Source organism: Mustela lutreola, chromosome 3, assembly GCF_030435805.1.
Source record: "Mustela lutreola isolate mMusLut2 chromosome 3, mMusLut2.pri, whole genome shotgun sequence".
NCBI classification, from domain to species: domain Eukaryota; kingdom Metazoa; phylum Chordata; class Mammalia; order Carnivora; family Mustelidae; genus Mustela; species Mustela lutreola.
Genome location: NC_081292.1, coordinates 50854862 through 50880523, shown reverse-complemented (window position 1 = coordinate 50880523; position 25662 = coordinate 50854862). Strand labels below are relative to the sequence as shown.

Genomic DNA, 25662 nt, shown 5'->3' with positions numbered 1-25662 from the left:
GGAATATTTTGAGCACCATACAGTAATTATATAAGCAAATGGGAAATATACAGGGAGGATATTGATGTCTTGCTTTTTCTTCAGCAGAACTGCATACAACATAAAGGGGAGTCATTTTATTGAATAATAAAAGCCTGACAATCACTGTGATTGGCTGACGGCCATTACTGCAGTGTAATTCTAAACAGCTTGTTTTTCAAAGTTCTTCTTGCATAACTCTTCAAAACCCTGGCATTGCTCAGGCTAGTTCAAAGTTTCAGAACTCCTTTTTAAAATGAAGTTTCTCACATTTGATGGGAAATATGCATTGAGATAGTATTTTCTTCTTAAATTTTTAGAATCAGGTATTTTTTGACATGGAAGAAAAAAATTGGAAAATTTAGCAAACTAAGTTTTAATGGCAGACAAAATTAATTCATGACTCAGGGAAGAAAAAGGGCACGTGTGAAGAGATCTCATTAAAAAAAAAAAAAAAAAAGAAAAAAAAAAAAGAAGCCCAACATGTTTTGCAGTGAAAAGCACACTTGATCTGTATTATCCAGCTTAAAATCCTATGATTTCCCAATGGAACTCCAAGAGCCTTCTGAAGTTACCAAATCCACCTTGATGCATTCATCTTTTTCAGTAACTATTTCTAATCAGCAATCCTTACTCTAATGTATGTATAATAAGTGGGCGTAGAGTTGGCAACTCACCAAAATAAATGTTTAATGACATTTTAATGGTTATTTTAAAATCTCTTTTATTTAAATTGTGGATTAATACTTTATTTGGTCAATGAATTCTGACCAGAATGTTTGAGAAACATATTTGCAATTGAAGCTCTCTATAATGGATGTGTACTTAATTTTCAGAATCGTCCAGGTTAGATGATCTCGGATGGAGGCATTTTATCTTAAATGTCAACATTAGAAACATTGAGATAAAGATCAGGGGCAGCAATCTGTGAACTGCGGAACTGTGTTAATTGTTCATTCTCAAACACAGAGATGCCAATTAATTCCACACAATCCAGATTCAGAGCAGCTCGGGGAAATGGTCCTGATGTAAGTGTTGCACAAAGATGAGGAAAGTAGATGTGTTCCAGCGCCCAGAAAGCGGATTCTTCAACAGGCAGCAGTAGAAGAATCCCAACACTACCAGCAACTGGCTGGTGGAATCTTTGTTCAGGCGATGGGCACCCTAAGCCAGCTGCTAGGTGGAGAAATCCCTCTTCCGCCCTCACCTTCAGAATCAATGGATCAGCCACCTGGGCTCCCGAGGGCTGCGCCACCGCCTCTCTCCCGGTGCACGTCTCCCCCTCTCGACCGCCAAGTGCTCACTCCCTCCCAGAGAGCACTTGCACAATGGACTCACTTGTTTGCCTTGAACCTCTCCTTTGACTTCCAGCCCCAGCCCACAACTTGAGCAAGAGTCAGGCAGGAGCCTCTGCCATGGAGAACGGACCCGCGAAAGCCTTCCAGACGGGCTTGGAAGCACGCGCGCCCACGCAGACAAAACAAACAATGCTCGGTCCACGAATGAATAAATTAAGGACCCCCGTGCCCCCACCCATTGCTCCGCAACCCGCAAAACACAAACCCGGAACGCGGTTTCCTAAATGAGAGATTCTGTTTTGCCTTTCAAAGTGCAAACATTCTTTGGCGGCGGCAGAAGGGACGCTGCGCGTTCTGATGGCAATAAAGACCGACCGTGGCTTCGCCTGAGACAACGCCCCCCTGTATCGCGCTGCGCCAGGTTCCCCGAGAACCCCGAGGGGGAAGCGCAGATCTAGGGGAAGGGAACAGCAGAGGCAAAGGCAGCTTAGGAGGGATGAGAAATGGGAAATCGGGGAAGAAAAAAAAAATGAATGAGTTGAATAGGGATTTAATAGTGAAACTTCGGGAGAGAAAGGGGTGGATCTCTCCCCAGGTAACTACCTTAAGATTAAAAAAAAAAAAAATGAATGCATAAACAAGTGGCAAGCAACAGCAACTTTGAGGTGAGCAGCAAGTTGTTCACCTCCTCTAAGGCGTTTGATCAGCACGCCCAGAACTGCCCCAGAACACGCGCTCCCCAGCGGAGCCGGCGGCGGCGGCGGTGGGGGCAGCGGCGGCAGCGGCGGCAGCAGCAACAGCAGCAGCAGCAACAGCAGCAGTAATAGCGGCAGCGGCGGCAGAGGCAGCGGCAGCTGCGCGCCTCCGGCCCAACCCCGCTCCGCTCCCCCTCTCGCCGGCGCCCTGCCTGTCTTGCGTGTGCGTGTGCGTGTGCTCAGCCTCAGCGTGAGGGGCACCTGCTCGTCTGGGCTCACAGCGGAGGCAGCCTCGCCGGGAGCTGCCGTCGCCGCTACCGCGGCTGCCGCTACGTGGGCTGCCGCTCCCAAGCGCCGGACTCCCCGTCGCCGCCGCCGCCGCCTCGCCGCCGGAGTTGGGCTCCGTGGGGCTTCCCCCCTCGCAGCCTCGGTCCTTCCCGGCTGCCTGCAAGTCAGCCTGGCTCCGAGTCACGTGTCAGTGCCTGAGGCAGAGACTGAGAGAAAAAAACGCGCTTCATTCCTTCTTCCACCGCCATACTGTATTTTATACTAAATCTCATTTTTATTCCAACATTTTACTCCCGCTCGGTGAGTACCTTCTCAGTGACATTCTTGTCCTATTCTTTTTTTTTTGTCCTTTTTTTTGTTTTTTTTTTGTTTTTGTTTTTCTTCTTTTTTTTTTTTTTCCACTTCTTTGATTATTGTTTATATTTGGGAAAGCTGGAGGAGCATGGTTTTGAGCCTTTTCCTGAATCCAAGTTTTTCTAGCATGCGATGGTTCTGTAGACAAGGCGCTGTGTCTGGGAGTCCGCGGCGACCGTGCCCGCTGGGAGCGACTCCCAAGTCCAGCAAAATATGCAACTGGTTTTATGGAAAAAAGCGATGTGAAGTATGGTGCCTATTTTTTTTTTCCTTTGTAAAAATAAAAAGCATGTTTCTAACTCTTTTTTTTTGCATACTCTTTTTTTCTGATAAGATTTTTGTATAGGTGGGATTTTACGGCAGTGTTTACAAGTTTGTGGTTTTGCAATACTGGTGCAAACCAATGAGCAAAAAAAAAAAAATTAATTTTCTAATTTTTGTGCCGTTTTTGGAAGCCGGTGAGAACAATTTCGTTTTTTTCCCTCCTGTTTTTGACACCCATTGATAACATGAAACTTTTCTTGCAGCTGGTTACTGGGATAATTTTTAAGCAAAATACTTTTTTCCTCCTTTATATTAACTGTGACTTTTGCACATTTGAATTTTTTAAAAAACCGAGATAATTTTATGATAGATATCCTGATATCTATATATTATCCCTTCTTCCTCCCCATCCCCTCCCCGTAAATCAATTTTCAAATGATGGCAGTGGAAGGTTTTTCTGGAAAAAAAAAAAAAAAATGAAGTGCGGTTTGGTTTCCTTGTCAACGGAGGATGAAGTGAACAGCTGAGCAGCTCGCAGAGAGCAGGTACTTGGTCCCCTTGGAGGCGTTTCCCGGGTTTGCAATGGCAACACTGGTCCTGGCAAAGAAAGCTGTGTGTGTCTGTGCGTGTGTGTGTGTGTGAGTGTGTGTGCGCGTGTGTATGTGCGCGCGCGCGTCTCCGGGCAGTGTCCGAGCCCGCCGCGGGGAAAGCCGTGCCGGGAGCTAGGGAAAGCCAAAGTCCGTTCCCTGCTTCGGGATCGTTTTTGGATGTGCGCAAAATACAGTCCCTCCCCAGGCTGCGCCCAGGTCATCTCCGCGGCGGGCGGTGTCTGCGCCGCTGGCGGCGCCGGCTGGGGACGCGGGCCCTGTAAGTTCTCCGAGGGCCACTTGCAGAGCAGGAGGGGCGAGGGCCGAGGACGCGGTGCGGGTCAGCTGGGGCGGCCGCTCGGAGCGCCGGGGAGGCGTGGGGAGAAGCGGCAGAGGCAGCACCTTCCAAAGGGGCTGGCTGCTGGCCACGCGGGCAGGGAGCTCAAGACATTTCCAGATCCCCGAGGATGGCACCAGCCCCCGCACGCTCAACTCCTGCTCCTCCTCTTTGCCTCGAGTAAACAACGCAGTAGGTCTTTCCCGGCCCGTTTTGCTTGTTCCGAAGGGTTTTGCTTTCTTAGTGGTGTTGTCTTTGGATCTTTTCTTTCCCTGTTGTGTTGCTTTGGTGTTAAGTGCTCGCTGGCGTCTTCCAGGGGTTGGGGAAATAGTTTCTGTGGTGGTCAGTTGGGTTTAATATTGAGAACGTAACTGTTAGTTTGCATTAATGAGACTACACCCCTAAGGTACAAAATAGCCTTTTATTTAAGTTTTAAAGGGACAGTGTTTTTCCCCCCATTTTTAACCACCTGATAGTGGTTCCAGAGGTTTTCCCCTGAGAACTGAGCACAGGGCAAGGGGTTGGTTATGGTGTGATTGATTCCGGTGTATTGGTAACACTACAGTACTGTGTTGACGGTGTTCTGTGGAGTTTAGGATGTTTTATGATTGTCCTGTTACATATTTCCAGTATCATCTAGCACTGCTTTTTGGAGATGTACCAGTTGGTAATGAAAAGCCTTTTCTGAACTTAAACATAGTGACAGAATCTGCTGGAAAACTTGCTGTCCAAACAAATTTCTTGTCATACTTTAAATCTTGAAATCTGGAGGTTAACTATCATTTAAATGATTTGATTTTGAGGCTTTGATTTTTTTTTTTTAAATGAAAAGTTCAGCCTTGAATTTGTCATATGTATATAATTTGAATTCTGTTAAAGTAAATATAAAGCAAATACTTCTGAAATTAAGTTTTCGTATAGGGTATCTATAGATAAAACAAATTTCAGCATACAAAAGGGCCCATAATAAATGGGTTAATTACTTACACTATGGCTTTTAAAACAAATGTTTCTCTAAGTCTGTCACCTCAGCTGCTGGAATGAAAAGTTTTATGCCCATATTTATTTACTCTTTGTGGTAAAAGAATTAGGAGTACAAATGATCATTTGTCTGTAGAAGATTAAAATTTATTTCAATGTCTAGAAAGATTTTTAAAAAATTCATTCTCAGTGCATTCTCAGTATCTTTGGAAGTTTGCAGTTGAGTTATTTTTGTACTCTGGGTAGCTTTTCTCTGTTAAGAAAGTCCTGTTGCATTTGTATAAGGAAGACAGCTCATGTCTTATGTGTGGACTACTAGACTTGACATCATGAAGGGTATAGTTCTAAGATTTGGCACAAATATCATGTCACTAACCTTTAAATTTTGATTTGTGTGTGTGTAGAGTACATTACTGAAATATAGTCTTTCATGTGGTTTAAGAGCTAGCAAAAGCATTTAAAAAGCCACTTTTTAATCAATTCTGTTATAATGTATATAAATAGAAGCGTTCATTTATTTAAAAAGGCAAGTGAATGCGTGAATTCACTTGCATGAAATGAATATTTCTTAGCAGGTTATATATATTGTAAATCATTAAGTTCTTTTGAAAGAGAGAAATAGAGTAAGTAGAAAGAAAAAACTTGAGTAATCAAAGCAAAATTTTCATGTTAGTTGCTGCCCTAAGGTGGGGGTAATTGGGCCTTAATATTGGGGCAGGCTTGATCTGTATGCACCCTATGATGTTTCCAAATGAGATTGAAACTATAATGGGGCAGATGAGGATGTTCATAGATTTTAATGTGGGAACAAATATGTTGCTGTGCTCTGAATTCTGTAACTAAAGATCGTACTAACAATCTTTAAGTCATGTGAGGTTTTCATTTAATAGTCATAAAACCATTGTATTTCATACCCAAATTAAATTCTATTACATGCAAGTTTTTGAAATTTCCTTCTTGAGGAATCATACTGGCAATTCTACAGCTCTTTAACCTAGTCACCTAGTCTATGTGTTTTGGTTTAAAATCTTTGCATGCAGTATCTTAGATTAGCACCGCCTACTGGTTTCTTATGGAAAAATAATATTGTTCTTTTATTTAGTAGGCAAACCCTCCCCCGCCCCCAACTCAGATCAGTTTAATCATGCAAATTATTTTCACCTGCAGGGAGAAAGGGTCTGGGAGGTAGAGGTGATGGGTGAGAGTAAGAAGACGCATAAATTAAATTGGTTATTGGACCATTAGCTGACTTTGAAAGTTTCATTTAAATTTCGGCAAAGAAATCATCACAAAGTTAAAACAGCTGTTAAATTTCCTAGAACTTTTCTATGGGATGCCAACATTTGGGTATATTGAAAAATCCTGGATTACTGAATTAATTTTACAGTTTCTGATCCAGTCTTGAACATTATAGAGAAAGAAACCCCTAGCTAGAATCCTGTCTTGAGTGTGTGGTTTGTCCAAACAATTTTGAATGAAATTTTCATCATTCACAATAAACATTATTTTTTTCCTTATATTTGCCCTTACATGATTAAAAGCAAGCAAGTAGCACACTGATTTTTTTCTTAGTTTGCATGAAGTAGGTTATGTATGAGGGAGGAAGTTTCAAATACATAATTAATAAAGGCACTCTTTATATTAACCACGAAAGATATACTGTCTTTTTAAAAAATATATATTTTTTGTTTATTTATTTATTTTGTTTATTTTCTCTAATTTTTATGAAAGTCTACTGTTTCAAAGAGATGCTGTATTTAGGCAAACAAATGATGCCTTTAGAATAAAAAATAATGGCATAGAAAAGTAATGCACATACATATCATATGCCAAAAATATTGTATTTTCCTAGCTAAAAGAATCATGTGCTATATGAATAACTATTTCTTAGGTAAAATAATCACTTTTTAAATGAACTAATACGAAGTGTGTGGAAAAGCTCTGACATCTGTTACCTTCCTGAAAGCATTACCCTTGAGTAAGAATATGGTCATGCTTTGTTCACTCTTTACTGGTATTGCAAGCAACTATTCATACAGTGCACCAAATCAGGCAAAGCTCTACACTGGAAATAGAAGCAGATATTTAGAACCGTTTGCATGAAACAAAGGAAATGGAAGAAATTACGTTATTTCAATTTATTTGCTCTCACTTTCGAAAACTCTTATTTTTATATGTTTTCTGTGATTTTAAAAAATAGTAATTTCTTCACTTCTTCTATCACATTGCCATTAAGAAAATTCTATTTTGTGCATTAAAAAACTGCAATAATGATGAATTTTATTCCTGAAATTTGTTTATGGAGCTCTGGAATGTAATTAAAAACTAATTTAAAAAATTCTTCACTGATGTGAAGGTATTGTTATTATTTTCTTATTTTTCATATTATTATTATTTGCTACTTCTAGTGACTTGCATGGGTGCCTTTAAAATCCCATTTTCATAATTTAATATGATTTTTAATTTAATAAATTTCTCTTTAGTAATTAGCAGGGGCAACATAAACTTGCACATTATTGATGACAAGGACAATTAGTTTCACTACACCATGATTTTGAGAACAATAATTATTAAATAAAACTGAGGTATATACAAAAAGCTAGTTAAACATTTAGCAAGTGGTACCTAATTATAATATTTGTTATCACTCTTATTTTTATTATTGGATTTTGACCTGTGGGAGAGATATATCTAACCCAGCCATTGCCAGCTTCCACTAGTTTTACTTTATTCTTAATAGCTTTTAGTCTTTCAAGAAAATATTGGGACATTATTTTGTCGTTGGTCTTTGTTTTGTTAGACTTCTGTTAAATAGTTAACTTACATTGTGGGCAATTGGTTTTGTGTTTTTGTAACTTTTTTTGTTTGTTTCACATTATCTGGCTGTTTTCTGGGGCTGAAACCTGGAGAATATAGAGGTGTGGATTTCATTTTCTATCCATTCCAAGCTGCATGGAAAGGAGTGGGAGAATTAGTTAGTGTTTAGGATAAAACTGTTCTCGACTGTCCTTGGAGACTCTTCAGCAGGGGTCAAGGCTGGAAGATTTATTCCTTGGGTCATGTAGAAATCTTAAGTCAAGAGAATTATAGTGGAGAATATGGGAACCCTGTCGTGCTTTTCTAAAGGATGCAATGGAATTCATCTTTAAACACCCTCATAATAAAGAAAAAAATAGAGAGCTTATTTGCATAAATATTTTTTATAAAATTACATCTAACTCATCAACTTCTCTCTATATTTTGCTTAGAATAATATAGTTGAACATTTTGTTTAAATGTTAAGAGTGGAAATTAATTGTATTCATACAGAATCCTTGTGTATAGATACACATCTTGATAGTTATATGCTAGATTGTAAAAGGTACAACATATTTTGAGTCAGTTTGGAAATTGTTACCAGATTGGAGTGAAAAGGGCTATGTTCTCTTTAATCAAAATGGATGGGACAGAAAAGTAAGACTAACATTTATTGATCTGTCAAGTGAATGTAGTTCCATTTGTTCTTCCATGAGTAGGTAAAATGATTATTTTATATTTTTGAGGAAACTGAGACTTAGACATGTAACTTGCTTAAAAGTCCACAGGTAGTAAAGGGAGAAGAGTGACAGGAATGTCTGAATTGATATATTATGTCCCTCCTTCTGTACAGGGATCTTACATTTGTGGGGAGGAATTTGTTTTGTTTTAGCTAATCTAAAACAACAGCTGCTGTAGCCACACTTAGTGGGGAGTGGTATGGTCAGAAAAAATAGAAAATGGCACCATTTACACAGAGACGTTTACTGGTCCTGAAAGGAAAGGAAAGCTGAAAAGGAAAGGAAAGGTGAAAAGACCTTTAAGTAACCACAGCATCACAAATCTTTCCATGACTATAGGATTTTCTTCAGAGAACGGAATCGTGGAAATTTGTCAGGAGCCACTGGTACTCTGTGGTCAAGACAAAATTAGATTGTTCAATGTCTACACGTGGCTTTATAGATGACCTGAGAGAAACACTCAACAAATGTTTACTTACTAAGTACAAAATGTAATCTGTACTTGAGGCTTTTGAGTGTGAAGTGAAAAATTAGTCTTCTGCACAAGGAAAACAGAACCACCAATTTTCATAACACAGCAAGTCTATAAATATAGGTGTCTCTTCTGTCTACCAGCATCTCACTATCAACATCATCTCCACCTCAGAATTCACTGTTACACATATTTGGATGTGACAATTTTTCAAGCTCATGTTAGCCATTTGTTAATAACATAAAACACATATAACTGTAAGATGTTATTTTAGGGTACTGTTTTTAATTGCTTCTTCAGATGTGTGAAAAAATCTTCCATTATTAAATAGTTTCCTTGGAACTTGAAAAAGTGAATATTTTTCAATAAAGAATGGGAAACATATACTACCATGGAGGCAGTGTGAATGAACATGATGAAATGGATTGCAAAGATAATGGTAAATCTGCAGTGGATTTGAAGGCCAAGACAGAAGGTCCCTTAAGAGCTGCCTTTGTGTTTGGAATCTGGATAACTTGAGAATGAATGGTATAAGGGTCTCTGGGTTGCTCAGTTTGTTAAACATCTGACTCCTGAATTTGGCTCAGGTTGTGAATTTAGGTTCCTGAGATTGAGACCCAAGTTGGGCTCCATGTTGGACATAGAACCTGCTTAAGATTCCCTCTTTCCATCTCCCTCTGCCCCTCTTCCTCCAGCTCTCTCTCTCTTTAAAAGGAAGGAAGGAAGAAAGAAAAAGAGAAAGAGAGCAAGAAGGAGAAGAAAAGAAAGAAAAACAGGAAGAAAGAAAGAAAAGGAAAAAACCCACAAAACTTAGTGGTATAAAACAAAGCCAGAAAACAAAAATATTTAGAGAAGAACCTGACTTGGTGGTAGAATGGTTCAGCTTTGGATATAACACTGATTTGAAGCACCCACATTAATTCCTGGATAAAATGACCAATGTGCAATGAAATTAAGCTCTAAAGCTGGAAAACACACTGAAAGATAGAGAAATTACAAACTTATTTTTATTTATTTTATTTATGCTAAAACTTTAGGAGGAAATAACTTACCCAAAGGCAAAAATTGGGGAAACACTTGGATTTTCATGATTGAATGTGAAGGGATGTGGTTAAAGCAGAAAAAGAGGAAGAAGAGAATACCCACTGAAGGTTAAAAAATGTGTGTGTGTAAAGAAAAAGTGCTGTTTATCAGGGCTAGTGTTGCATAGGCTTACAGGAAGGTGAGGCTTGAGGAGAAGTGTGGGAATGGTGGGTGGAATCTGTATCAAAATCCACTAATTTTAAGAAGAAACTGAATGAACTTAAACCAGTGAAAAATTCTGGATATGATGTGGCAGCATTGTAAAGAGGTCAGTCCCTAAGACTGTATGTGTCACATATTATTATTGTATGTGTGTACCTGTGTGTGTGTGGGTGTGTGTGTGTGCGCACGCGCACGTATGCATGTAACCTGATCTCAATAGAAAGACCTTAAAAAGTTTTCCTGGAACTAGGTAAGTTGATTCTGAATTTTATATAGAAAAATAAAAATGCAAGGATAACCAGGACAACTCCAAAAAAGAAGAGCAAAGCAGGAGCTAATCTATCATATACTAAAATATACTATAAAGCCTTTAAAAATAAATACATTTACTAGTTCTGTCTCCTGAAAAGTCTTCTGAACAGTGTCTCTCTAGCTGCAGTGAGCACATATAGTTCACAAATTGTGGTTTCTAAACACCATTTCCTACTCAAGGGGATCAGAGCTTTTTAGAGAATTGGCTGATTTTAAGTCTAGGTAGAAAAAGCACAAGATGAGCCTGGGATATCTCATTGTGCCTGAAAGTAAGGACATATCCAAAGATAAGTAAGATTATATTAACTTAATTTGTAAATCATAACTATAAATGAGAGTCAGCTTGAAGGGCTTTCCAGTTGCCAAATTAGGATAAATTTGAACATCAAGTGTTGTTGGCTTACAACCTCAGCATTTTCTTGGGTGAAATTTGTAACTGACCCCCATACTCAGAAGGTAAGGAGAAACTAAAGCAAGAGGCGTATCAGTCTAGGTTGTAGGTGGAAGTTTTAATAAGCAAGGAAATTTGTATAGGATTATCACAAGACAAGTAGATCTTTGCATTTATCCACCAGAATCTTTAACGTTTATATAGACTTTGGTGGGGTTTGGTCACGTATGCAGTCCAGATGGGCTCAACAGCACATTATTCTCTTAAGACTGTATACTTGAAGTGGCTCCTAGTGTGGGAATAGTGGGGGAATGTACATTTCAAGGACAGAGGGGGAGGTGAGGAACATCTGATTGCCTGGATCCAGCTTGAGGATCAACCAACTATCACATCTTCTCAGTAACCTCCTCCAACAAGAGAGACTGTAACAATTTATAAAACACTGAATGAAGGAAAATCCATTAGTCTATAATGAAACTCAACCCCCCCAAAAAACAGGAAGCCATTCTGACAATAATTAAATTGAAGGAAATGGTTAGCCTGGTTTTTTTTAAGGAAGAACTCTTATCTAGTTGATGAGGGACCAGTTCTTTACAAAATGATGAGAATTAATTTATGTAAGAAATGCTAGAATTAGAAAATTACTGTTTATAACTCCCAATGAAATAAATAATTCAGTCAAGAATCACCAACAGGTGCAAACTCATTAGTTAAAAGTATTTTGGGCAATAACATATTCTCATGGTGCTCAGATATTACTTCCTAATTACTTCTAGAAGTTGTCTTTTAAAATAGACAACTTGATGCCCTGAGCCTCCTGATGGATGCAATGTCAAGTCTCTGTCTGGCACCATTTCTGAAATATTGTTGCTAGAATGTTTAAGCTGAGCCTAATAAACTTTTAGTTTACAGTAAAATACAAGAAAGAGGAACAGGTTAAACTAAACCGTGAGGAAAGAGGCAATTTCCGAGGTTTAGTGTTCTGCATTCAACAACCACACATGTGGCCTGGTTTCTTAAAAAGTCACACCACGGTAGAGAGAATTCTATAGATTAGAAGAGAGTAAAAGACAAACAAATGCAATACTGGAAACTGTATTTGATCCTATTAAAAAAACAGACTCAAGGGGTGCCTGGGTGGCTCAGTGGGTTAAAGCCTCAGCCTTCCGCTCAGGTCATGATCCTAGGGTCCTGGGATGGAGCCCTGCATCAAGCTCTCTGCTCTGCAGGGAGCCTGCTTCCTCCCCCATCTCTCTCTTCCTGCCTCTCTGCCTACTTGTGATTTCTCTCTCTCTGTCAAATAAATAAAATCTTAAAAAAAAAAAACAACAGACTCAAATCTTGGGAGATTTGGGAAAATTTATATATACACTAGATAACAAATGATATTAGGAGATGCAAGCTCAGTTATGTAGTGATAAGTGCCATGTGTTCTTACCTGTCATCAAATGTGTGTGTGTGTGTGTGTGTGTGTGTGTGTGTGTGTGTGTGTGTGATCTGGAACAAATCATTTGTTAGTTTTTGGATGCAAGGAGCTGTTATTCAGATTTCATTGTACTCTTTCAAATTACCTGTTTGATTTTTTGTTTTCAGTTAAAATGTTGAAAACCCCATTAACTAATGGAGAAAAAATATGAGAAAAAATATGTATATTAAACTTAAACAGAAGCAGAAAGAAGTCCCGTTGCCCATGTTTAAGGTCACATGCGGTCTTAAAGATATGAAGACAAGAAGTAAATGAAGTTAATTTAATGCTAATCATGGTACTGAAATATTACTCAGAGAGTAATATTATTGAATGAATTGTGTTTTTAAGCCAGAAAAAAGAAAACCCGAATGCATATTTACTTTTAACAGGGTGGAAATCCCTAGCAAGAAGAAATGGAGCTGTAAGGATGAGGATGGTAATTTTCAGGGGCAAGTATCAGAATGCTTTAAGGAATTGACGTGATCAGTGTTAGCACAAGAAGATGTTTGCATCTTAGAAGAGGAAAGAAATGGAGTCAGTTTATTAGTTACCTGAATTCCTTATTTATTCAGCCCTGTACTGGAGGGTGGAGATTCAGTGGTAATAAGACTCCATGCCTACAGGGAGTTTGGACATGTGAAATGGTGACTTTAGTCTTCTCAGGTACAAGTGCAAGATTATAGGTTGAGATGAATTGGTATGGGGACAAGAGCTTAGGGACTCTAGCCAAGAATATGCAGGAGGTCTGTAGAAAAGATTCTAGAGCCATAAAAAGGAACTTGGCAAAATTAACAATTTGTCATATTTTAGTCAAGGCAAATGCATCGCTTTCTTTAGCAGTACTTCGTCTGAATTCTGAATGGGTCTAGCAAACAACTGAGGTTTACTTGATTAGAAGATTAGCAGGTGTACATAATGCAAAATAATGAGTCTGGCTTTCTAGGGTTAGTGAATATGTTATAGAAAAGAAAAGCCATAAATCTGGGCTGGGAAAGGGGTCAAGGGAAACTCCAGATGAATAAACTAAGAACAGTTTTAGAATTGAGAGCCTGAGGTAAGGATGAAAACTAATAGCACTTTGCTATTTTTAATAGAATGAGAAAGGTGCAAGGATGGATGTCTTTCGTCAGAGGAGAGTATTATTCTTCCAGATTTTGATAGTGGAACAGAGTCAAATTATGAATACACTTTAGAGTTTGAGAAGACATGTGGCTAACTAAGGTTGCTGATACTGAGAAGTCAAAGCATTGTTTTGTTTGTTTTAATTTAATTTAATTTTTTTCAGTGTTCCAAAATTCATTGTTTATGCACCACACCCAGTGCTCTAGGCAATACGGCCCTCCTTAATACCCACCACCGGGCTCACCCAACCCCCCAACTTCTGCCCTCCCCTCTCCAAAACCCTGAGTTTGCTTCTCAGAGTCCATAGTCTCTCATGGTTTGTCTCCCCCTCTGATTTCCCCTATCTCACTTCTCCTTCTTCTCCCAGTGTCCTCTGGGTTATTCCTTATGCACCACAAATGAGTGAAACCATTTGATAATTGACTCTCTCTGCTTGAGTTATTTCACTCAGCATAATTTCCAGTCCCGTCCATGTTGATACAGAAGTTGGGTATTCATCCTTTCTGATGGACGCATAATACTCCATAGTGTATATGGACCGTATCTTCTTTATCCATTCATTTGTTGGAGGGCATCTTGGTTCTTTCCACAGTTTGGCAACTGTGGCCATTGCTGCTATGAACATGAGGGTACAGATGGCCCTTCTGTTCACTACATCTGTATCTTTGGGGTAAATACCGAGTAGTGCAATTGCAGGGTCATATTTTTATGACCCTATTTTTAATTTCTAAGGAATTTTTTGTTATTTTATTATATATAATTATATATAATTATTAAAAATAATTTCTATTTTTAATTTCTTAAGGAATCTCCACACTGTTTTCCAAAGTGGCTGCACCAACTTGCATTCCCACCAACAGTGTAGGAGGGTTCCCCTTTCTCCACATCCTCTCCATCACTTGTTGTTTACTGTCTTTTTGATTTTGGCCATTCTAACTGTTGTAAGGTGGTATCTCCATGTGGTTTTGATCTGAATCTCCATGATAGCTAATGATGATGAACATTTTTTAATGTGCCTGTGAGGCAGGAATCTATCAACATCCTGGAGGAAAACAGAGGAAAACCTCTTCAACATTGGCCACAGCAACTTCTTTCGAGAGACTTGTCACCAAAGGCAAAGGAAACAAAAGTGAAAGTGAACTTTTGGGACTTTATCAAGATCAAAAGTTTCTGCACAACAAAGGAAACAGTCAACAAAACAAAGAGGCAACCCAGGGAATGGGAGAAGATATTTGCAAATGACAGTACGGACAAAGGGCTGATATCCAAGATCTATAAAGAACTCCTCAAATTCAACACACACAAAACAGATAATCCCATCAAACAATGGGCAGAAGACAAGAACAGACACTTCTCCAAAGAAGACATACAAATGGCCAACAGACACAGGAGAAGTTAAAGCATTGTGAAGAAAGGCTGATTCTTAAAGTGTAATTTAGAAAAAGGATTTTTTAAGAAGATTTATTTTAGTTATTTATTTTGGGGGGGGTCACATGTACTTGAGCAGGGGGTAGGGCAGAGGCTGAGGCTCTCAAGTAGATTCCAAGCTGAGAGCAGAGCCCCATGAGGGGCTCAATCCCAGGACCCCAAGATTATGACCTGAGCTGTAATCAAGAGTCCAACGCTCAGCCAATCCAACTAGAGAAAGGATTTTTTAAATCCATAATTCCAGACAGGGAAAAAAGTGGAAAGGAAAACTTTAAAATGTGCTAAAATGTATCTGTGACATTTCTTTTTTCTTTTTTTTTTTTTTTTAAGATTTTTTATTTATTTATTTGACAGAGAGAAATCACAAGTAGATGGAGAGGTAAGCAGAGAGAGAGAGAGAGAGAGGGAAGCAGGCTCTCTGCTCAGCAGAGAGCCCGATGAGGGACTCGATCCTAGGACTCTGAGATCATGACCTGAGCCAAAGGCAGCTGCTCAACCCACTGAGCCACCCAGGCGCCCTATCTGTGACATTTCTAAAGGTTTATAATCAACTGATGCTATAAAGGATTTTTTTTTCATTTATGTAGAATTTTAGTCCTCTCTTTCGGAACATCATGAAGAGAGCTGTAAATAAATAATGTTTGTATCTGTCTTGACTCTAATTGGTTAGAATATTCAGGAAATACGGAAATAAACTCTGCCATGGTTACTGCAACCCACAGTTGAGTTTTAAAAGGAAGTTACTGATCAGAATCAGGGAAACTAATATAGGATATTACAATTAAATACTTTCTAAACATAACAGTAAATAGACTTTAAAAAGGTTATAGGGGCATCTGGGTGGCTTAGTGGGTGAAGGCCTCTGCCTTCGGCTCAGGTCATGATCCCAGGGTCTTAGGATCAAGCCTCACGTTGGGCTCTCTGCTCAGCTTTCTTTCTCTCTCTCTGCTTGCCTCTCTACCTACTTGTGATCTGTGTCTGTCAAATAAATAAATAAAATCTTTAAAAAAAAAATGCTTATAGAGTTTGTTAGTATATTTGTTATCTACTTCAAGGTTTTTTTGTTTTTGTTTTTGTTTTTTTTTTGAAGTCCAGGTAGGTAGACAGACAATAGCTATTGTTACTGCTGGATATGTTGCTGCAGCTGCTACGACCTCATTCCATTTATAGATCATCCCTTATGTATCAGACTGACTGCTAAGTGCTTAATCATATTGTGCCTCTTCTTTGTTACACCCCAGAAGAATATACTATTATCCCAGATAGTAATATTTGGGAAGACACTGAGGATCAGATAGAGGGCTCGTCAAAAGTGCTGTCAAATGTGTGAGTAAAGATCTGAACACAAGCCTTTTTGCTCCACACTTACACCTCCATGCCTTCTTTAAAAAATGTAAAAGAAGATACTTGATTTGTACATCATTAGGCTAGTGACATTCTTCTCATAAAATAGGCACCCTCACCGCAGCTCCCTACGTTGGGAAGATTTAAAAACACAATGCTTTTGTTCAGAACTGTGGGGCGCTAGACTGCGTTTCTTGTCCTTCTCAGAGTCTTCCGCAGTGTTTCTGCTCTTGGCACAATTGTGACTTTGAACACTTTTCATTCATTCTTTCACTATTTATTGGGAATCTGTGGTATCTAAGTGTGTCTTAGGAGATTTAAAAAAAAAAAAAAAAGTTTAAGAAAAAAAAAGACACGGAACCTATCCTCATGAACTGACAACCTACCTGAAGAAGGAAATGGTGCGGGGCACGTGGGTAGCTCAGTGGGTTAGAGCCTCTGCTATGCAGTGGGTTAGACCCATGGCTCGGGTCATGATTCCAGCATCCTGGGATCAAGCCCCGCATCCAGCTCTCTGCCCTGCGGAGAGCCTGCTTCCTCCTCTCTCTGCCTGCCTCCCTGCCTGCTTGTGATTTCTCTCTCTGTCAAATAAATAAATAAAATATTAAAAAAAAAAAAAGAAGGAAATGGTGCATGTAGAAAGTGACAGTAATCAGAATTAGGTAAAGTAAAGATGATTACTTACAGTTACGTAGATTATTAAGGCACTTGGAAAATTTGGAATGCAGAGTCTCTCTTTATTCCAGTGACTTTGCAAGATCCTCGGATTGGGAGATTTGACAGTACTCTCTGGATATGTTATCCAGAGTTAGGAATATGTGAACGCATAAGGAGAAAAGTAAATAGGACAATGAAGAGGACAAGAGCAACCAAAAGATTTAGAGAGGGCCATCTGGAAAGGAAATTGGAGGATGAAAAAGAATGGTTAACTTTCAAAGAAAAAAGAGGTCCGCAATAAGGAGATACAGTTAATGAGTGTATGATTTTGTATTCATATTTTATTCACTAAAATAGAGTTCATTATTTGGGAAGATGAATTTTATTTTGGAATAATCTGAGATTATTCAGAATTTCAAACAAAACACCTTATAGAAACTTTTGAATATATAAAACAAGTTCAGAAATATCTATGCATTTAGATGCTTTAGGTAGACAGCAATGTACAGCTGACCCTTGAACAACACAGGTTTGAACTCTTCCGGTCCACTTATGCACGGTTTTGTTTTTGTTTTTGATCAGTGCAGTACAGCACTGTGAGTGTATTTTCTTTATAATTTTATTAATAGCTTTCTCCATCCTAATTGTAAGAATACAGTATATATTACCCATAGCATGCAAAATGTGAGTTAATCGACTGTTTGTTATATTAATAAGGCTTCTGGTCAGGAGGCTCTTAGTAGTTAAGTTTTCAGAGAGTCAGAAGTTATACATGGATTTTTCAACTGCACAGGGGTCAGAGTCCCTAACCCCTATGTTGTTCAACAGTCAACTTCATTTTTTTAGTAATTTAGATTAGTGGAGTGCCTGGGTGGCTCATTTGGTTGAAGGTCTGCTTTCTGCTCAGGTCATGAACTCGGGGTCCTGAGGTTGAGCTCTGGATGGGGCTCCCTGCTCAGTGGGGAGTCTGCTTCTCCCCCTACCACTGTCCCCCCTTCTTGCTCTCTCTTTCAAAGAAATAAGCAAAATCTTTTAAAAATACATATAATTTAGGGGCGCCTGGGTGGCTCAGTGGGTTGAGCCGCTGCTTTCGGCTCGAGTCATGGTCTCAGAGTCCTGGGATCCAGTCCTGCATCGGACTCTCTGCTCAGCAGGGAGCCTGCTTCCTCCTCTCTCTCTCTCTCTCTGCCTGCCTCTCTGCCTACTTTTGATCTCTCTCTGTCAAATAAATAAATAAAATCTTAAAAAAAAACATATAATTTAGTGACCCAGTCGTTATGAAAATACTTTGTTTTATTTACTCTCTGAGTGTATTCCATCATGTTTGTAGTCTTCACTTTAGAATTGCTAGAGCCTTCTTTTCTTATTCCAGGCCTCCCTTCTGACATTGTTGCAATTGTAGAAACAAACAAACAAAAAAACAAAAACAAAGGTAAAAAACTGTAGAAGAGGGAAAATAGAGGAGGAGGTCAATGAGAAGACATTCTCCAGATCAGCACTGCCCAGGTGAAAGAGAAGGCAAGCCAGGAAAGCAAGCCATCTTGTGTAATTTTGAAAGTTTTAGAAGACCCATTAAGAAGAAAAAAGAAGCAGATAAAATTTATTTTCTTAATATATTTTATGTAGCTCAGTTTACCAAAAATGGTTATTTCAACGTGTAATCAATTTAAAATTATTTTTTAAATGTTCTGCTTTTTATTTTTGTTTTGTTTTGGTACTAAGTTATTGAAATCCAGTTAGTATTTCACATGTAGAGCACAGGACCAGCCAAGGTTAAAAAGTGCTCAATGACCACATGTGCTAATAGTTAGGACTAGGATAATGAAGATCTAGTGGGTTCACAAGTCTCAGGACTATGTTATGCTTTAAAATTTCTTTGGCGTCCTGCTCCTTAGCAGAGATTACCCAAGATGTATTTTGAAATGTTCTCTGATTGTCTCAATTTTAGCTTTCACTATTTATTAAGAATCTAAACTGAAATCCACTGAAATTTTATTTTTGCTAAAAAGTAATCTCGGGGTGCCTGGGTGGCTCAGTTGGTTAAGCATTAGAGTAGGGTCAGTTGGCTGAGGCATATTAATATTCGTTCAATAAATAGTTCTTGAAAATTTGCTTTTCACCATTCTGTGTGTCATGAGATACTCTAGAATGTATGAGAATGCAGATTTTTTGTGTGGAAGGGGCAGACGGTGACAAATTCCCTAAGAGGTAAAAATAAAGTTCAGGGTTAACATGGTATCTTATTTTGTATTAAAACAGAAGATTAATTTCCATATGTGATTCCATTCACAAAACATGTCTTATAATAAAGTGAATAAACTCAAACCAGTTTTTGTTTAGATAAATACTGATATATTTTTAGTAAACATTTTAATTATATAATACTTGTATAATTTATGTAGTCTAAACATAATAATCACATATAAATGTTTAAATATATACTATGTAATATATATAGTAAACATTTCACACTTAACAATATACTTTAAACATACTGTAAGTAACTGTCATTTGCAACATAAATTTAATGACAATATAGAATTTCACAGCATAAAATTTTTGCTGCATTTTGAATATTTTAGTTGATTCTGTGCATTTTCTTTTGATTTTTATTTTAAATAATGTTTATTCCTGTACTTACATCTTTTTGTGTTTTAGTCCAGTGCTAGCAGAATATGCACTTTTAATTTATATGAGTTCATACATTTTTTTATTGTGTTTTTAGTGAAAACACAAGCTTAGCACTTCATTGTTTAGGAAATTAATCTTCTTGTCCAACATTGGTAGAAAAACTATGTTGGACTTATTTACAGATTATATTAAAAAAAACCCGTATCACAAGAAAGTAGTATATAACCTATTGTAGGTATTTTCGGGAACAGTTTTTACATACCTTTCATGAGTACTTCAGAGCCTAATCACTGAGAAATGGGCTATATAATTGTAATTTGTAGAATATTTTTCTTGCATAGGCAGTGACATTTTGAATACATAATTTTAAAAAATTGCCAAAACTTTTAAAATTTAAAGTTTAGAATGTTTGAGTAGTGATTTCTTAATATTTCCACCACCTATATGTGTATTTACATTGGAGTACTCTGGTTGCTTACTGGCACAAATAATAACACTTTAGTAATATGTCACTCACATGTGAAAGCTACTTGAAACGTAACACAAAAACAATTATAGGGGAAAGGAGTAAACCAGTATTTTTTGCAGTTGTCAATTAATTATTTTGAACAACATAACAACAAAAGAGAGTTAGTTCTTTCAAAAAAGAAACAAATGGAAATGAGAAAGATGCATATGGCATTTATCACTCAGGAGAATTGAGCCTTTTACCTGCCATCAGAAGAGTGCCTGGTGCTGTGAGGGAGACCTGGGTGTCTCAATTGGTTAAGTGTTCCATCCTTGATTTCCTCAGGTCATGAACTCAGGGTCATGAGATCTAGCCTTGCATCCACTGAGCTCCACATGGAGCTTTTCTGGGATTCTCTCTCTCTCCCTTTCCCCCTCCCCACCCATGCTCTCTCTAAGAATAAAATTTAAAAAAATTAAAAAAAAAAAAGGGTTCTTTGTGCTATGAATCTTTTCTAGGGAAGTGAAACTGTGCATACATAGCCTCCTTTTGAGTCCTTCAAAGTTGCAAGGATGACTAGAGTTTGCAGAGAAGTATTAGAACCGTTTGATGTCCATTTTTTGTTTGTTTGTTTACAATTTTGCTTTTTATCTATTGTGTGAATCACAGTAGAATTCTGAAAAGTACAGGAAGAAAATAATTTTCTCAGCAGATTATTCTGAACTAATTTTAATGAAAGTTTTCAAATGCCTTTCTTTCATTTACTCTTGGATTAATTAGGGTTCTCTCCCATCACATTGTTAATGGCAATAGTAAAAAAATGGCACTATTCAAAATAGAGTCTGTGGCCTACTGATTGCTAGTTGGAGGCAAGAAATTGAGACTTCTCTACAACTTTACAGAACAATTTTATGTCTTATTGCCTTTTTGGTTTTTTTTTTCCCCTTATTTTTCCTAGTAATATATTTTTTAAAGATTTTATTTATTTATTTCTGAAGGGAGAGGGAGGAAGCATGCATGTGAGTGTGCATGAATGGGGGAGGGGCAGAGGGACACAGTGGGAGAGGGGGAGGGAGAGGAAAAGAGAGAGCATCCCAAGCAGACTCTGTGCTGATATCGTAGGACCACTCTGGGCTCCATCTCATGACCGGAGATCATGACCTGAGCTAAAACCAAGAGTAGGACACTTAGCTGATTGAGCCATCCAGGAGCCCCTTTAGTAATATATTTTGTTGTATTTTATAAAATATTGGTTTATGACTGGTTAGAAACTTAAAAAAAAAGTCATTCACCACAAATTGTTTGAGAAGTATTGGGATAAAACATAGTACACTGCACTTTCGCATTTTTTTGTTCTTTCTAGATTTTGTTCATCTTGAAAATAAAGATGGTATAATTCAGTCATTCACTAACTCATATTTATTCATTTGCTTACAAACACTTATCAATTGACGCAGTGTTAGTTACTGATACACAGAATATATAAAACATCGTCCCATTAGTAATGAGCTCACAGTCTCCAGATAATTTAATTCCATGAGAGTAGTGGCCCTAGTGTTTATAGAGTCAATAAACATTCCTAGAATTAATTGTGTTATTTAAGTAAATATATATATAAATATATTCATACATATACAGTGTGTGTATATACATGTGTATTATAACACTTACAATATTTTTGTTTTTTAAACCTTTGGCATTATATGCAAATTGCCTAACATTTCAAAATAAATTATCACAGGCAGGTCACATTTAATTGTTCTGATAATGTCATCTGAATAAGAAAGATATCATATAGAGACTGATATTGATATTCAGAGTAGTTTGCCCAAAAGATCTGAGCAAATATCAGAATCATTATTGATAGAATTATAGCTCTAAAAAAAATAAGGAAAGAGGAGCACGAAAAAAACTTTCCTTAGATGAAAATATCTGGGAAATATTGATATTGTGATTGTTTTTAAAATGGAATAATTTTTACATTTTTTTTCTTTTTTGCATAGATGTACATATTTTGACCCCATCAATTTATGTTGAATGCATACAAACTTGCACTGTTGCCATGCATGCTATTACTGCCTTTGCATATACCTGATTAACATCAGTTTCATCTAAATCAAGTTACTTGTCTTCATTTTTGCCTATTTTTTTTTTGCTTTTACAGAAATATTATCTCACCATACTATGTTCCCCAAAGTACCACTGTGACATTTTGCTTTTTAAAAAATATTTGGTGAATTCTTAAATGAATCTTTTTTGTGCATGCCATATGTTCAACTCCTGTCTCAGATTTCTTCATAAAGCTTATGTGGTTATTTCTGTTATCATTTCCAAAAATAATTTACTCTGAAGACATAATTTTAGTAAGCAAAAGCAGTGTTCAGTATTCCTACGTTTAAATAATATATAGCAGTATTTTATATGGCATAGGCGTACAAAATATGCCAGGTTTTTCAGACCCATTATTTTTATTCCTATTTTATCGATGTTGGACTGGAGAATCAAAGAGTTTAAGTCACTGGCCCAGGGTGACAGTCTACTAGGTAGCAAAGCTAAAATTCAGTCCAGGTCAATCTGATGAAAGTCTGTAATTTTGACCCGTAGGTTACTCTCATTTCATAATTTGTGCTATGTTAAGTAGGATTTGATTACTTACACATAGGATCCTCTGTCTTATTCTGTTTGGGCTGCTATACCAGAATACCATAGACTGGATTATCTATAGACAATAGAAATTTATTTCCCACATTTCTGAAAGCTGGGAAGTCCAAGATCAAGACAGGAGCAGATTCACTGTCCAAGGAGGCTGTTTTTCTGGTTCATAGAGGGCTGTCTTCATGAGGCATGCTCAAACAGCAGAAGACATGAGGGAGCTCTCTCTAGGGTCCCTTTCATAATGGCACTAGTGCCATTCATGAGGTCCCTACTCTCATGATCTAATCACCTCCTAGAGACCCTCGTACCATCATATTAGGGGTTAGGATGTTAACATATGGATTTCAGATAGAAAACATTCAGTTCTTAGTATCTTTTTATGTGATGTTCATTATTTTTCCTGACTAACAAAATGTATGTTAACACTTCAGAAAGTCTGTGACGCCATTGAGCTCAGATAATGTTCTCAGTATACAATTACCAAGCATTTGCTCTCTTGACTCAAGACAGATAAAATGACAACACTATAAGTTATAAAGACCCTCCCTGCCTACCTGCCCATCCCCCAGTCCCACAACCTTGGTTTCTGTTATCTCAGGATAAAATCAACAATCAGGATGAAGAAAGCCATATGGCTGGAAATCAACTTCATGAAGTTTTGTTTTGTTTTCTGTTTAGGAATTAATCATTGATTAAATTTGAATTGGAGAAGATTCCAAAAATATTATAACCTGAAAGAATTGTACAATCCCCCCCTTCAACACATATGCAAGGTTTTAAAAGGAAAAGCCACTGACACTCTTGTCTGGAGGTTTTTTCTTTTCAACATTCCTTGACTTCCAACTGAAGCCTGTTACTTGAAAGAATAAGTAACCTAAATCCAAGACATCTTTGGCGGGGGTGGGGTAGGGTGGTGGGGCGGGTGGTGCTTGAAATAGCAGTGCTTTTCTAAAACACTAAGTTGGCAATAAAAAGAATGAAGGGGAATCCATGATTTCAAGGAATTTATCTTTATGAATATGCATTTAAAAGTGTGGTCTGAGAAGGAGAAAAAAGTAGCAAATTGCAAGCTGTATCCAATTCAACAAATAAATGATGAATATTGTATTAGTTTGCTAGGGCTGTTAAAACAAAATACTAGAGACTGCTGGCTTAACTGGCAAATGTATTTTCTTACAAGTTCAGAGGCTAAAAGTCTAAGATCAAGGTGTTGGCAGGTTTGTTTTAAAGCCTCTCTCCTTAGCTTGCAGCCTTCTTGGTCAATGCTCTCATGGTCTTTCTCACAGATGCTCACATCCTTGGTGTCTCAATTTCTCTTTATAAGAAAACCAGTCATACTGGATCAGGGTTAACCCATATGATGTCATTTTACCTCAGTTGCCTCTCTAAATGCCCCCATCTTTAAATACAGTCAGAATCTGAGGTCCTAAGGGTTAGGACTTTAACATACACCTTTTGGTGGGACAGGATTCAGTCCTTAACAGGTGTCAACTATTTCAAGTACTGTAGTAAATGCTAGAAGAATGGGTTGCAATTTTGGCTTTCAAGGAGTTTGCAGTCCTTGGTGGGATAAGGTTAACCATCTTTGGCATGACTCTGTGCGTGGTCTGGAGGTTAACTCCAGACTTTCTCATGCTACCTAAAATCTGGTGACCTCATTTGAGTAGCTAGGAAGGTGTCCTTAGTCACTCAGAAGTATCTCATTTTAAGAGGGCACTTTTCTTATTAGAAAATGGAAATATTTCATTAAGTTTACATATATGAGGCACTGGGAAAACAGTTCAGTGGGAACACTTGGTTAAAAGTTGAATTAATGGTATACACACTTAATTTAGAGGACTATGAATTCAGTTCTCCAAAGTGGGGGCTGGGGGGTTAAGTTGTCAGTAGAATAATTGATGATTTGGGGAGAGGTCAGGATTAAGAACAAGTTTAGAATTATCTCAGTGGAGGTGATATGTATATTTGAGGTGAAAAGTGGATGAATCTGAGAATAAGGAACTGTAGGTGTGAAAGTGCTTCTGTCACAGCATTTGTGCTCCGTGTTAGTGATCGAAGCAAGGCAAACCAGTGAGGAAGTTGGAAAGACTGAATAGGTCCATGGAAACTGAGAGAGAAATTATCAGGAAAAAGAGGTCTGTCTAAAGTAGAGTCTATTAGAGTTCACAGTTCGTTGTTTAGAAAGTTTATAAATACATTTAATTTGTTAGAGTATTACTGGGATGGAAGACTTTTAGCCTCAAAACCTATTAGCAACTGTCAGATATAAGTCTAATCCACCATTTTTTGATCAACAATATGAGTTTTATGTGCAGTGTACACATATCCTATGATTGTCTTTAAGAAATATGAAGATTGATCGTCTACATGAAATTCTTTTTTGTAGAGTATTAAGTTGTGAAATCAGTAATCAAAGTATTTGCATTCTGATTTTTTTTCATTGTCTTTACAAAATAGGTTTTTAAAAAAGATCAGTATTTTCTATCTTTATATGTGAGTAGTTCAGATACACGAATAAATTAGAAGAATTATCACGAGTTAATCCTTTTCCCTCCAAAATATGATTAGTACATTAACCTTTTTAGACTTACTGTCAGAGCAGGAAGAGCTTAACTATATCTGGCAAGTGCTTTAGTCAGTGATGAGCTTTTCTGTTGTAGCTGTGATGGGTCTTAATTCCTTCAGGAGGAGCATCAGCTTTCCAGAAGAAGGGTTCTCAGCCCCTCAAGATCAGAGAACCTGGAAAGGGGCTTGGGTGGGCAGACTGGAGACCTGCGTGTAATTCCTACCCTGGCTTTTGAGCTTACATCACACTTTGCATGCCTAAGCTTTGTTTCCACATCTGTAGAAAGTGGTGCTAAATTTCTTTGTTCTATCAGATTATTGACATGATTGATGGGGGGGGAGCACTTTGTGTTATTCATCCATATGGTTTCTTTTTTGAAAAGTTTTATTCATTTTAGAAAAAGCAAGCATGAGCAGGGGAAGGGGCAAAGGGAGAGGAAGAGAGAGAATTTCCAGTTGATTCCCCACTGAGTGTGTGGAGTCTGAAGCGAAGCTCGAATTCAGGACCCTGAGATCATGACCTGAGCTGAAATTAAAAAAAAAAAAAAAAAAAAAAAAGTTAGATA

The 25662-nt window shown here is 37.8% G+C and overlaps 1 protein-coding gene across 12 annotated transcripts in view; it reads left to right on the top strand.

Annotated features, from left to right (window-relative positions):
• The first annotated feature begins 2298 nt into the window (after positions 1–2298).
• Positions 2299–25662, top strand: part of RALYL (RALY RNA binding protein like) — a 713948-nt gene continuing 690584 nt past the window's right edge. For 5 of the 12 annotated variants that reach the window (XM_059166113.1, XM_059166117.1, XM_059166118.1 and 2 more), the window contains exon 1: positions 2619–3462. The gene's annotated coding sequence lies outside the window, so the exon portion shown is untranslated. The other 7 variants (XM_059166115.1, XM_059166125.1, XM_059166124.1 and 4 more) reach the window with 7 other exon arrangements.